The sequence below is a fragment of the Pleurodeles waltl genome, chromosome 5 (assembly GCF_031143425.1).
Source record: "Pleurodeles waltl isolate 20211129_DDA chromosome 5, aPleWal1.hap1.20221129, whole genome shotgun sequence".
NCBI lineage: Eukaryota > Metazoa > Chordata > Amphibia > Caudata > Salamandridae > Pleurodeles > Pleurodeles waltl.
In genome coordinates this window covers 67,605,719-67,620,213 of record NC_090444.1, presented here as the reverse complement: position 1 = coordinate 67,620,213, position 14,495 = coordinate 67,605,719, and the positions used below count along the sequence as shown (strand labels likewise).

The window sequence follows — 14,495 nt, the reverse complement described above, 5'->3', positions numbered from 1 at the left end:
GAAAAGGTGGATTCACATTCTCCTCTGCCACACCTAGCGACATCTGAAGGCTATTCACCCCGCCCCCCCCCTCAGGCAGCTGACAGGCCACTGAGGGGCGGAGAAAAGCTGGATTCACATTCTCCTCTGTTACACCTAGCCACAACTGAAGGCTGTGCACCGCTCCAGGCAGCCGACAGGCCACCAAGAGGCAAGGAAAAGCTGGATTCATATTCTCCCCCACCACACCTAGCCACATCTGAAGGCTGTGCACCAACCGAGGCAGCCGGCGGGCCACTGAGAGGCAGGGAAAAGCTGGATTCACATTCTCCTCTGCTATACCTAGCCACATCTGAAGGTTGTGCACCGCCCCAGGCAGCAGACAGGCCACCGAGAGGCTGGGAAAAGCTGGATTCACATTCTCCTCTGCTACACCTAGCCACATCTGAAGGCTGTGCAACGCCCCAAGCAGCAGACGGGCTACCGAGAGGCTGGGAAAAGCTGGATTCCCATTCTCCTCTGCCACTCCTAGCCACATCTGAAGGCTGTGCAATGCCCCAGGCAGCCGGCAGGCCACCGAGAGGCAGGGAAAAGCTGCATTCACATTCTCCTCTGCCACATCTGAAGACTGTGCACCACCCCAGGCAGCTGGTGGGCCACTGAGAGGCAGGGAAAGGGTGGATTCATATTCTCCTCTGCTACACCTAGCCGCATCTGAAGGCTGTACACCACCACAGGCACCGAGAGGCAAGGAAATGCTGGATTCACATTCTCCTCCACCACACCTAGCCACATCTGAAGGCAGTGCACCGCTCCAGGCAGCCGACTGGCCACTGAGGGGTGGAGAAAAGCTGGATTCACATTCTCCTCTGCTACACCTAGCCAGATCTGAAGGCTGTGCACCGCCCCAGGCAGCTGACGGGCCACCGAGAGGCAGGGAAAAGCTGGATTCACATTCTCCTCCACCACACCTAGCCACATCTGAAGGCTGTGCACCGCTCCAGGCAGCCGACGGGCCACTGAGGGGTGGAGAAAAGCTGGATTCACATTCTCCTCTGCTATACCTAGCCAGATCTGAAGGCTGTGCACCGCCCCAGGAAGCTGTGGGGCCACTGAGAGGCAGGGGAAAGCTGGATTCACATTCTCCTCTGCTACACCTAGCCACAACTGAAGGCTGTGCACCGCCCCAGGCATCTGGGGGGGGGGGGCACTGAGAGGCAGGGAAAAGCAGGATTCACATTCTCCTCTGCTACACCTAGCCACAACTGAAAGCTGTGCAACGCCCCAGGCAGCTGGGGGGGGGGGGGGGGGGGGGGGGGCACTGAGAGGCAGGGAAAAGCTGGATTCACATTCTCCTCTGCTACACCTAGCCACAACTGAAGGCTGTGCACCGCCCCAGGCAGCTGGGGGGGCACTGAGAGGCAGGGAAAAGCTGGATTCACATTCTCCTCTGCCACATCTGAAGGCTGTGCACCTCCCCCAGGCAGCCGAAGGGCAACCGAGGGGCGGAGAAAAGCTGGATTCACATTCTGCTCTGCCACATCTAGCGCACATCCGAAGGCAGCTCGCGGTGTTCCACGCCAGCCACTAAACCACTACATCCCCTGGAATGCAGGAAAGAGCTCTGGTTTAAAGCGGACACAGCAGAGGCAGCTGCAATCCTTCCTCCTGTGACAACCAGGCGGTGAGAAAAGGGTAAATGTGTTCACTCGGTGGTGACGCTGGGTGACTTGTGTCAGGGGCTGCGCACACATAGACATAATTTAAACAGGTAACACAGCTTGGGATGAAAGGGTTTACAGTGCGGGTGAAAGCACCACGGCAGCCAGCTGCAATGCTGGGATCCAGCGCCCTCTGGCGGATCCCTGGAGCAGGCCTCTTCTAGTCACACTTCAGAAGGCGGCAGCCTTAGCATTGCTCCAATGTCTGCACACCCCAGAGGTGAGAAGAGGGCCTCTGTGGGTACACGTGCCCCTGCCTCCCAAGGAAGGGCACACAACGCTGAGAAAGGTTGGGCACCTTGGACTGTTTACCAGCTTTCACGCAGACACGTGGGCCAGAGGGGGACGAAGGTGGACGGGGATGATGGCAAAGTGCAGAAAAAGGGAGATTCAGGAATTTGCTCAGGTTGTGGGCACAGAGACAGCAACGCTGCACTTTTTTTATAACAAAAAAAAAATCCTTCAGTAATGTCTTTCTCACTTGCGTAAAAAAAAACACTGCCCAGATGCACCTAAACCTGGGAAGAGGCTTGGTTTAGCTTAGTATCCATCCACTGTGTGGTGAGAATGCCTGCATTCCTCTTTGAAGTACAACATATATGTATAAGAGATAAGAGTGGAACCTAACATTGAACACCTTGGACCATAAACTCATGGATCCCTTGAATGTCACTGGCTGCTTCCGAACTTCAGCAACCATTCAGAAGTTCGAAAATATGACCTTAAACTTTTTCCTTAAAAAGGTTTGTACAAACACAGACTACCACACCCCCGGTGCTGACCACACCAGGTTACAGGGGGTGGAGAGACCCAGTCTTCTGGAAAGGTCTACCTTAGAATCACTGGTTTAAAAACCAGGCTGTCTGACTCAAGAACCACTAGACACGTTCCTAGGACAACATTAACACAGCAGATGTTTAAAAATGTGACCAATCCATTAGCGTGTAATACGAACAAGTTAACTTTAAGGAATGTTATATAAAAAAGCCAAGTTATGGTAAACATGAATTAGGACACGAGTCCCAATGTCCTGGTGGTCAGACTGAAAAAAGCATCGACTTCGCGACGTTCCGGGGATGGAGACGGCCAGGACCGCGGCCGGCCATTGTCAGATGCTGTGCGCAGGACACGAGTCCAGCTCATAAAGCTGCCAAGAAGCTGGGCCCACTGACATCTGATGAACTTGTCCCGGTGTTCAGATATCAGGACATGCTGAGCAGCGCCCGCACCCTGTCTGCTTTTGTGCACAGTAGGAACATGAGGGGCGGGGGGCTCTGTTACTTGTAATCTCAGCTGGGCCCAACACCCAGGCCAAGGGGACTTCTGCCTCATATTTAGATGCAAATGCAATGATGGGGAAAGAAGGGCACGGAGCTTGTCATCACTTCACAAATAACTGAGAGGCGTGGTTCTGACTTTGTCCTCTCCCTGCACATGCGTGCACTGCACGAATCTCAGATGTGTGAGACACATGCGTGTACTGTACGAATGTCAAATGTGCGCGACACATGCGTGCACTGCACGAATGTCAGATGTGCGAGACACATGCGTGCACTGCACGAATGTCAGATGTGCGAGACACATGCGTGCACTGCACGAATGTCAGATGTGCGAGACACATGCACGCACTGTACGAATGTCAGATGTGCGAGACATGCGTGCACTGCACGAATCTCAGATGTGAGAGTTCGAGACACATGCACGCACTGTACGAATGTCAGATGTGCGAGACATGCGAACACTGCACGAATGTCAGATGTGTGAGACTGTCGCAGTATTTACACACAGAATTTAAGTACCCATATTTTATTACTTTTATAGCGCTACTCAACCCAATGTAGGGTGTCATTGACAGTAAATCATGTGTGTAAATAAATGTACAGGAGATGTAACATAGGACAGTGAGGGTTACAAGGTGTAGGAGTCACATGTTCCTCATAGCTCGCTGTGCTATATTAGAAGGAATACAATTTATGAACTATGAATAGTAAAAGGATCTGTGTTAAAAGCAGTAACCCACTTACACAAAATAAAAATCTGTCATAGGCATGTTACATGATGTGCTTTACGAGAAATACGTAACCCTCTATGCTACTTTGATTCAAAATTGGGGCTAAGCAAAACACAGATCTGTCCAGATACCATGTCCAGCAGAATGGATGCGCCAGGAGTCCCCTTCACCATCCACCTTGCCTCGTCTCTTTTTAAGACGTGTCTTTTGGCTACATGTTAACTATGCCCTCTTCGGGGGTAGGGCACAGCTAGCTTGACATAGCTTTGAGTCTCCGCAACATTTCCCAGCATCGGTGTAGCGTGAAGCAACGTACAGTGCAATGGTGTGGAGCAGTGTGTAGTGGTGTGGAGTGCAGTGGCAAAGAGTGCACTGGCACAGAGTAGAGTGGTATAGGGTAGAGTAGAGCGGTGTAGCATGAAGTGGTATAGAGTGCAGTGGTGTGGAGTGGAGAGGTGCAGAGTGCAGTGGCATGGAGTGGTGTAAAGTGAAGCAGTGCAGAGTAGACTGCAGTAGTGTGGAGTGGTGCAGAGTACATTGGAGTGCCATAGAGGGAGTATTTATGGTGTGGTAGCTTACTGTCGTTATAAACAACCCAGTTCCAATTGAAATTATCATTACTTTTGCACAGAAATACAGTTTTACTAACAAAACTACACTGTCCACAGACGAAAATGTGTTTAGTGATTCGTTTTGATCATATTAAAGTATTAGTTTCCAACACACTAAAGAAATAACAAAAAAACGTGGTTCTTTTGGGCATTCATAATTCCGATGTATTCTGAAATACTGACAGTTCATTTAAAAGTTGTTGTGTGCTAGGAAAAAAAAAAACATTCCTAACCCCAGTATCCAGCAAGATTGTTACATAAATCCTCTCACTTTGAAATCAGAGAAAAAAACTAAACAAGTGCCTTGTAAGACAGTGCCTGACATTTGACCTCAATTTTTTAATGCACAGCAAATGTGACGAGATAAGAACAAGATTTAAAGGCCTGTTAATAGAAAGCAAGTTTGTGGGGGAAAAACCCCCAGAAAACACGGTTTAGGCAACAGGAGGGACAAACTAAACCTGGAGAGCCTAAAGCAAATAAAGTTAGCAAATGGAAAGCCTGAAAGTGTGGGATACAAACCAGAAAGCCAATGTTAATCAACAAGAGAAACGCATTCCTAGGTCAACCTTCTGAAAGTCCCCAAGATGTCTTCAGTAACCCAGACAGCTGCGCTGCAATCTTAAAAAAAGAGAGTTCAATCCCCCACCTCTTTAGGAATGAGCAGAGGTGTCAGGGGAAAATAGATTTTACCCCCAGGCCTCTTTCATCCGCTTTTGGCTATGTTCAGCGGATGTGGGGAAGAGGTTCAGCAACAAGGCACATCTCCCCTCCTCCATTCAGGGGCCTGTTGTCCTGTAGCAGGGGCAGACCAGACATCTCTGGAGTTAGAGCACGACGCTGCAGTGGATACAACAGTCACGGTGAAGGACAAAGGAAGCCACCAATCACAAACCAGGGGGGGATTAGGTGCCACAGTGGGTATGTCCCAAGGTTCTTCAAACTCAAAAGCTGCTTATTTTGGGAGACAGATGTTTCTGGGAAGTATGGGATGACTTTGCAGAAGTAATTACTCAGTCCTGAGGCTTGAAATGGATCTTCTGCAACGTTAAACCTGTGCTCTGTGGTAGAAGAAATCAATTTGGCACACCCTAGCCCTACCACAACGACACCTATGTTATGTTGGAATGCAGCCTTGAGCCATATTAACTGGCAAGAAAAATGTATTAATTCAAGCTCCTCCATGTCATGGGGTTGCAAAATTGCAGGGATTTCATTCCTGAGATTTAATTAGTACCTCAAAGCTGGGGGGATCCTCGAGACATATAAATCATTCAAACCACCGTTAGATGACTTTGCCCAAAGTAAAACCTGACTACGTCGCCCTGAAACCATGCAGAGGCAGGCTATGAGCAGAACCGGAGTTCAACCCTTCAGAATCCAAGATAACAATGCAACAATTGGGAAAGAACAACATTTCCAGCATCAACAGATCTTTCGTACTCACTACATTTGAACTTCGAGAAACTATGGTATTAATGGGAACAAAACGTTCATGAACAGGAGAAGGAGAGGGCAGATGCACATTTTGGCTGCCCGCACCCTGGCTAGGCTAACTCAAGTACTTGCTCAGGGTCTAATTTCATCCAGCAAGGTTATGGGAGACGGGTAGAGCTCCAGACCCGAGCTGCCTATTCTGCAACTGGGCACACGGTACATTGCGCAGACATATGGATCTGTCTAGTAATTACTCAATACTGGAACCAAATAGACATTGGAGAGGGCGGGGACACCAAATCCTAAAGTAGCAACACCTGATACACTGGTAACTAGGCGGCTGCAAGGATTTCTGGGTATAAGGGGTTGCACGCTTAGTGTCTTCATGGGGGGACAGAGCGGCATCCTCCAAGCAGCGAGTGGCGCAACTGCAGACATCAGTTGAAGAAATATCAGAATCTGCGAGTCTGAGCGCGCGCAATGTGGCTGCTGCGTTCCAAGGAACCTCTTGCTCGATGTGGTAGTGCGTACTTGCACCCACGGTGGGAAGGGGGCGTGGGGGAGTAGACACTGTGCCTTTAAAAACAATAACATTATAAAAAATGGGATGCCATGACAATTTTTCAGTAGATATCTAATGTAAACATATCAACCGTACCGGGGCAATGGTGGCAGACAATTAAGATCACACCTCACTTTTCAAAGGGCTCTGAAAAATATTTTGTCCCCATCTTTGGCAACTGTTTGACAATGTCAATCAAATTTCACAACCAGTTATGGATATCACGTTTGGAGAAGAGCAAAATATTTCAAATCGAAAAATACATTTTACAGACGTCGTAAAGAACATTTTATCACAAGAGCACACTTGAACACACAAAAGGTGGAAGCACAATGAACAAAAAACTCTGCACACCTGTAAAAACAACCGGAGCCAAAGGTGTACTTCGGCAATGGAACAAATGCTCTATTTTAAGAGAGAAACAAAAAAAAATTGTATCTATCATTCCAAATGTATGCTTCAACGAAGACATAAAATGCTCCAGGCCCCCCTTGTCGGAGAAAATCCCAAAGTGGATATATCCCTCCAAAGGTGTGGTTCAGCAATGGAACAAATGCTCCAGTTATTCAGAGACGACAAAAACACAACACCAAGGTTATGTGTAATTTGGCAGTCTGCAAAAGTAAAGTCATGTCCGTGAAAAAGTAAGTATGCAGTATTCAGAAAGCAACTATCCTGCAATTATTCATATATCTGCAAAGTGTCTACACTGTAAATGCTTCCTAAAACCGTCTATCATCCGAGCAAGTGATCTGATCCAACACAACAAATCATCAATCAAATATCCAAAGCAATCAAAAGTCTTGCACTCCACTGATGTGCACAGAACAAAAATATATTTATATTAACCAAGAATTCCATGAAAGGCATTCACATGCTTGTGCATTCCAATCACCCGAAAACACAACTAAACACTCGATTAAAGCGCACACGCACGAGCTCATCAGGCAGTCACGTCGCTTCTCGAGTCTAACACTATCAGTCTTACACAACCCCAGGACACAATGCGCTACGAAGCAAACTGCATCCTTCTGAGACTGGGACCGGGGGATCCAGCAGCTGTTACTGAGTCGGTTAATGTGTGAATTAAAGGAGTTCCGGCCGATCTCTAGCTGGACCAACACAAAGGCCCCACCTAGCGGCCATCAGCCCTCCTTGTGCTGGAGTCTCACACTAACTAGGAGCTATCTGTAATACGCAGACACCCGTGGATTGCAGACACAAGGGCCCCACCTAGCGGCCATCAGCCCTCCTTGTGCTGGAGTCTCACACTAACTAGGAACTATCTGTAATACGCAGACACCCGTGGATTGCAGACACAAGGGCCCCAACCTAGCGGCCATCAGCCCTCCTTGTGCTGGAGTCTCACACTAACTAGGAGCTATCTGTAATACGCAGACACCCGAGGAGTGCAGACACAAGGGCCCCACCTAGCGGCCATCAGCCCTCCTTGTGCTGGAGTCTCACACTAACTAGGAGCTATCTGTAATAGGGAGACACCCGTGGAGTGCAGACACAAAGGCCCTAAGCTTGTAACGAACTCCCAAGTGCTTAACAGAAACTATGATTGGGAGGCAGGTTTCTGGCTGGTTTTACCCGTTTATGAGCGGTGCTTGCACTGTAATGAAAATGTCACTTACCCAGTGTACATCTGTTCGTGGCATTAGTCGCTGCAGATTCACATGTTTGGCACAGTCCGCTGCCTGGTGTTGGGCTCGGAGTATTACAAGTGGTTTTTCTTCGAAGAAGTCTTTTTGGTCACGGGACCGAAGGACTCCTCCCTCTTTGGCTCCATTGCGCATGGGCGTCGACTCCATCTTAGATTGTTTTCCCCGCAGAGGGTGAGGATGGAGTTGTTTGGTATAAATAGTGCCCATGCAATGGAGTGAATATGTATGTATGATAAGAGTTTCTAATAATTATTTACAAATGTTCAGATGTTTAAGGTTTATGATCTACTTCTAAACGGCTACAGGCTTCCCGGGGAGGTGGGAGGGTACATGTGAATCTGCAGCGACTAATGCCACGAACAGATGTACACTGGGTAAGTGACATTTTCAGTTCGATGGCATATGTTGCTGCAGATACACATGTTTGGCATAGACTATAAAGCAGTTACCTCCCCTAAAAGCGGTGGTTTAGCCTGTAGGAGTTGAAGTAGTTTGGAATAATGTTCTTAGTACAGCTTGGCCCACTGTAGCTTGTTGTGCATTTAGTACGTCTACACAGTAGTGTTTAGTAAACGTATGAGGCGTAGACCAGGTTGCAGCCTTACATATTTCGCTCATAGGAATGTTTCCTAGAAAGGCCATTGTAGCACCTTTCTTTCTGGTTGAGTGTGCCTTTGGTGTAATAGGCAATTTTCTTTTGGCTTTAAGATAGCAGGTTTGGATGCACTTTACTATCCATCTAGCAATGCCTTGTTTAGAGATTGGATTTCCTATGTGTGGTTTTTGAAAAGCTATGAACAGTTGTTTTGTTTTCCTGATTAGCTTTGTTCTGTCAATGTAATACATTAGTGCTCTTTTGATGTCTAATGTATGTAGTGCCCTTTCAGCCACAGAATTTGGTTGTGGGAAGAACACTGGCAATTCTACTGTTTGATTTAAATGGAATGGTGAGATTACTTTTGGCAGAAATTTTGGATTTGTTCTTAGAACTATTTTATTGTTGTGTATTTGAATAAATGGTTCTTGTATGGTAAATGCCTGTATTTCACTTACTCTTCTGAGGGATGTGATTGCAATGAGAAATGCGACCTTCCAGGTTAGATATTGCATTTCACAGGAATGCATGTGTTCGAAAGGGGGACCCATGAGTCTTGTTAAGACGATGTTAAGATTCCATGAAGGAACTGGTGGTGTTCTTGGTGGTATAATTCTTTTTAGCCCTTCCATGAATGCTTTAATAACTGGTATTCTAAATAGAGACGATGAATGAGTAGTTTGTAGGTAAGCAGATATAGCTGCGAGGTGTATTTTTATAGATGAAAAAGCGAGATTTGCTTTTTGTAAATGTAGTAAGTATCCTACTATGTCTTTAGTAGAGGCATGTACTGGTTGTATTTGATTGGCATGGCAGTAGTAAACAAATCTTTTCCACTTAGATGCATAGCAGTGTCTAGTGGAAGGTTTTCTAGCTTGTTTTATGACCTCCATGCATTCTTGTGTGAGGTCCAAGTGTCCGAATTCTAGGATTTCAGGAGCCAAATTGCCAGATTCAATGATGCTGGGTTTGGATGTCTGATTTGTTGTTTGTGTTGTGTTAACAGATCTGGCCTGTTGGGTAGTTTGACATGCGGTACTAGTGAAAGGTCTAGTAGAGTGGTATACCAAGGTTGTCTTGCCCATGTGGGTGCTATCAGTATGAGTTTGAGTTGGTTTTGACTTAACTTGTTTACTAGATATGGAAGGAGAGGGAGAGGGGGAAAAGCGTACGCAAATATCCCTGACCAATTCATCCATAGAGCATTGCCTTGTGATTCGCGGTGTGGGTACCTGGATGCGAAGTTTTGGCATTTTGAGTTTTCTCTTGTTGCGAACAAATCTATCTGGGGTGTTCCCCAAATTTGAAAGTACTTGTTCAGAACTTGGGGGTGAATTTTCCATTCGTGGACTTGTTGGTGGTCTCGCGAAAGGTTGTCTGCTAGTTGGTTTTGTATTCCTGGAATAAATTGTGCTATTAGGCGAATGTTGTTGTGAATCGCCCACTGCCAAATTTTTTGTGTTAGGAGGCACAATTGTGTTGAGTGTGTTCCTCCTTGTTTGTTTAGATAATACATTGTTGTCATGTTGTCTGTTTTGACAAGAATGTATTTGTGTGTTATTATGGGTTGGAAGGCTTTTAACGCTAGAAATACTGCCAACAGTTCTAGGTAATTGATATGAAATTTTGTTTCGTGTATATCCCATTGTCCTTGAATGCTGTGGTGATTGAGGTGTGCTCCCCACCCTGTCTTGGAAGCATCTGTTGTTATAACGTATTGAGGCACTGGGTCCTGAAATGTCCGCCCTTTGTTTAAATTTTTGCTGTTCCACCATAGAAGCGAGAGGTATGTTTGGCGGTCTACCAACACCAGATTTTGAAGTTGACCCTGTGCCTGTGACCATTGTGATGCTAGACACTGTTGTAAGGGTCGCATGTGTAGTCTTGCGTTTGGGACAATGGCTATGCATGATGACATCATGCCTAGAAGTTTTAGCGCAAATTTTGCTTGTATCTTTTGGTTTGGAAACATAGCACTTATTAGCTTGTGGAATGTCTGCACTCTTTGTGGACTTGGAGTGGCAATTCCTTTTGATGTGTTGATGGTTGCTCCTAGATATTGTTGTGTTTGACACGGTTCTAGGTGTGATTTTGTGTAGTTGATGGAAAACCCCAGTTTGTGAAGGGTTTGTATGACAAAGGTGGTGTCGCTTGCGCATTTTTTTACTGTGTTGGTTTTGATTAGCCAGTCGTCTAGGTAAGGGAACACATGTATCTGTTGTCTCCTGATGTGTGCTGCTACTACTGCTAGACATTTTGTGAACACTCTTGGTGCAGTTGTTATTCCGAATGGCAACACCTTGAATTGGTAATGTATTCCTTTGAATACGAACCGTAGGTACTTTCTGTGAGAAGGGTGTATTGGTATATGAAAGTACGCATCCTTTAGGTCTAATGTGGTCATGTAATCTTGCTGTTTGAGCAGTGGAATGATGTCTTGTAGTGTGACCATGTGAAAATGGTCCGATATGATGTAGGTATTTAGTGTCCTGAGATCTAATATTGGTCTCAATGTTTCGTCTCTTTTTGGAATTAGAAAGTACAGGGAGTAAACTCCTGTGTTTTTTTGTTGTACTGGTACTAATTCTATTGCATTCTTTTGCAGTAGTGCTTGAACTTCTAGTCCTAAAAGTTCTAAATGATGTTGTGACATTTTGCGTGTTTTGGGGGGGATGTTTGGTGGGAAGTTGTGGAATTCTATGCAATAGCCATGGTGGATTATTGCTAATACCCAATTGTCTGTTGTAATCTGTTGCCAAGATTGGTAGAATTGGCTTAGTCTTCCCCCCACTGGTGTTGAGTGAAGGGGTTGCGTGACGTGAAAGTCACTGTTTAGGTGGAGGTGTTTTTGGAGTTTGGAATCTTCCCCTACTCCTTGGGAATTGACCCCCCCGATATCCCCTGAAACCTCCCCTTTGGAAGGAACCCTGATATGGTGTGGTTCTTGATTGTTGGCTGGTGGTGTCTGTGGGTTGGCCACGAAACCCCCCTCTAAATGGAGTTTTCCGGAAAGAGCCTCTGCTCTGCGGGGAGTAGAGTGCGCCCATGGCTTTGGCCGTGTCTGTGTCCTTTTTAAGTTTTTCAATGGCTGTATCCACTTCCGAGCCAAACAGTTGTTTCTCGTTGAAGGGCATATTAAGGACAGCCTGCTGGATTTCAGGTTTGAAGCCTGAAGTGCGTAGCCAAGCGTGTCTCCTTATGGTGACAGCAGTGTTGACTGTTCTTGCTGCAGTATCGGCTGCGTCTAGTGAAGAGCGGATTTGATTGTTTGAGATCGTTTGTCCCTCTTCCACTATTTGCTGCGCCCTTTTTTGGTATTCCTGGGGAAGATGGTCTACGAGAAGTTGCATCTCGTCCCAGTGTGCGCGGTCATATCTGGCCAGCAGCGCTTGTGAATTTGCGATGCGCCACTGGTTGGCTGCCTGTGACGCCACTCTTTTCCCTGCCGCGTCAAATTTTCGGCTTTCTTTGTCCGGAGGTGGGGCGTCGCCAGATGTATGTGAATTTGCTCTTTTGCGAGCTGCCCCTACTACCACAGAGTCGGGTGGTAACTGCGAAGTAATAAACACTGGGTCTGTGGGTGGTGGTTTGTATTTCTTATCCACCCTTGGGGTGATGGCTCTTGATTTTACGGGCTCCTCAAAAATTTGTTTTGCGTGCCGTAACATCCCTGGTAGCATTGGGAGACATTGATATTGGCTATGTGTAGCCGAGAGGGTGTTAAATAAAAAATCATCCTCTATAGGATCGGAATGCAGTTGGACATTGTGGAAGTCTGCAGCCCTAGCCACCAGTTGCGAGTATGAGGTACTGTCCTCTGGCGGTGACGGCTTTGTGGGGTATGACTCGGGATCATTGTCCGGCACTGGGGTGTCATACAGGTCCCAAGCGTCTTGATCCTGATCGTCATGACTTATGGTAGTTTGCGCTGGTGAGTGCATCTGTGGCGGTGTTTGTGCCGGCGATGCCTGTGGAGGAGAGGGCGGAGGCGTGACTTTTTTAACCACTTTGGCTTGTGGTTGTGTGTCATCCTTTGGAAGTCCGATCCTTCTTTTCCTCATGATTGGGGGAAGGGTTGATATCTTCCCTGTATCTTGCTGGATGCACAGTCTCTTTTGTGTGTAGTCCGATTCTACACTTTGGAGCTCTTGTCCAAATTTGTGCATTTGGCCACTTAGTCCTTGTTCCTCTGAGTAGGATGAAGGTGTGGTATTTTTCGGCGCCGAGAGAGAATCTTTTTTCGGTTTCGGCACCGACAGAATTTTTGTTCCTTTCGGCAAGGATTCTCGGTGCCGATGTTTTTCGGTGCCGGTATCTTGTTTCTGTCTCTCGGAGCCGCTTTCTCGGCTCCGAGGTTGCTCCATGGCGGTCCCTCGACCGGAGTCGGGTGTCTTCGCTATGGGCGTGCCCTTTTTCGGCCCCTTCGACGGGTCGCCTGATTTATGGGTCGAGCCATGGCCTGTTGGCAGTGGCGTCCCCTGGGCTTTCGGTTTGTCGATGGATTTACTTTTCAACGTCTTACTCACAGTTTGTTGCTGTTGTTCGACGTCGGAGTCTCCGGATTCTGATTCCGGAACCGAGAATGTTTCCTCTTCGTCGTCGAAACGTTGTTTTGTCGACGTGGACGCCATTTGGTGACGCCTGGCTCTTCGGTCCCGGAATGTTTTTCTGGACCGGAAGGCTCGACAGGCTTCACAGGTATCCTCCTTGTGCTCGGGGGACAAGCACAAGTTACAGACCAAGTGCTGATCTGTATAAGGATACTTACTGTGACATTTTGGGCAGAAACGAAAGAAACGGGGTCCGTTCCATCGGCTTCGATGTCGCACGCGGTCGGGCCGACCAGGCCCCGATGGGGGATCGAAACTGCCCCAAAGTCTTCCGATGATCGGTGTCGATGTACCTAACTATCCCGATACCGAACGGAACAATACCGACGCTTTCTTCCGAGATTCTGACTAACTTTCCGAACCGAAACACGGAGCGAAAAGGAATACGTCCGAACCCGACAGCGGAAAAAAAACAATCTAAGATGGAGTCGACGCCCATGCGCAATGGAGCCAAAGAGGGAGGAGTCCTTCGGTCCCGTGACCAAAAAGACTTCTTCGAAGAAAAACAACTTGTAATACTCCGAGCCCAACACCAGGCAGCGGACTGTGCCAAACATGTGTATCTGCAGCAACATATGCCATCGAACTAATGTTACACGCATCTGTCTGCATGAGTAATTTTTTACACTGCTAATGATTTATATAGTACTTACTAATGTATTTTTATTTCTTTTATATCACTAATCGTGTCAATGGAAGAGTGCTTTTCATCTCACATTATGCTGAGTGTGCACATCAACGCACAGAAAATGTTCCATAAGACACTGAGGGGTACACGGAGTAGGAGCCACACACCATCCGTACTGATGGGAATTATGTGTTAGGAGTGCTTGGGCTGTAAACACAAAGGAAGGATTCACAAGGGGATACAGCCGCTGGGGTAGTCTGTCCTAGTAGGACTATTTCTACCCAAAGGAACCTTTGCAGCAACCTTGGAATAGCAGAAGCCTTGGGGGTGGGTGGTCTTGGTGGTTCACTGAGCAGTGCTGACGGACAGCTGCAGTGGCGTTTAGAGGGTCGTGCTTACACAATGAAGGGCCTGGTAACTCGGCCTGGCACACCATCAGAGGCGCCCAGGTTCAGGCAACGCTCCCCTGCTTTCCAATGAGCGCCCATTTAGCAAACCGCCCAAGTTTCTACTTAGGTATCCGAAGAGGTAGACAGAGGTCTACGGGACTTCTGCCGCCCTCCAACTCTTTCCTACTCTCAGGGTCTCCCTTAAGGCCACCTCCTCACTCTAAGGTGTTCTCCATTAAAGCCGCCACTCTGTAGCATGTAGTACTCTACAAAGGAGCGAAT

The 14,495-nt window shown here is 47.3% G+C and overlaps 1 protein-coding gene across 1 annotated transcript in view; it reads right to left on the bottom strand.

The window, feature by feature from the left end:
- The window catches only part of GTF3C2 (general transcription factor IIIC subunit 2), a 720,157-nt gene that overhangs the window by 345,490 nt on the left and 360,172 nt on the right, over positions 1-14,495 (bottom strand). The gene's annotated exons all lie outside the window — the stretch shown is intronic.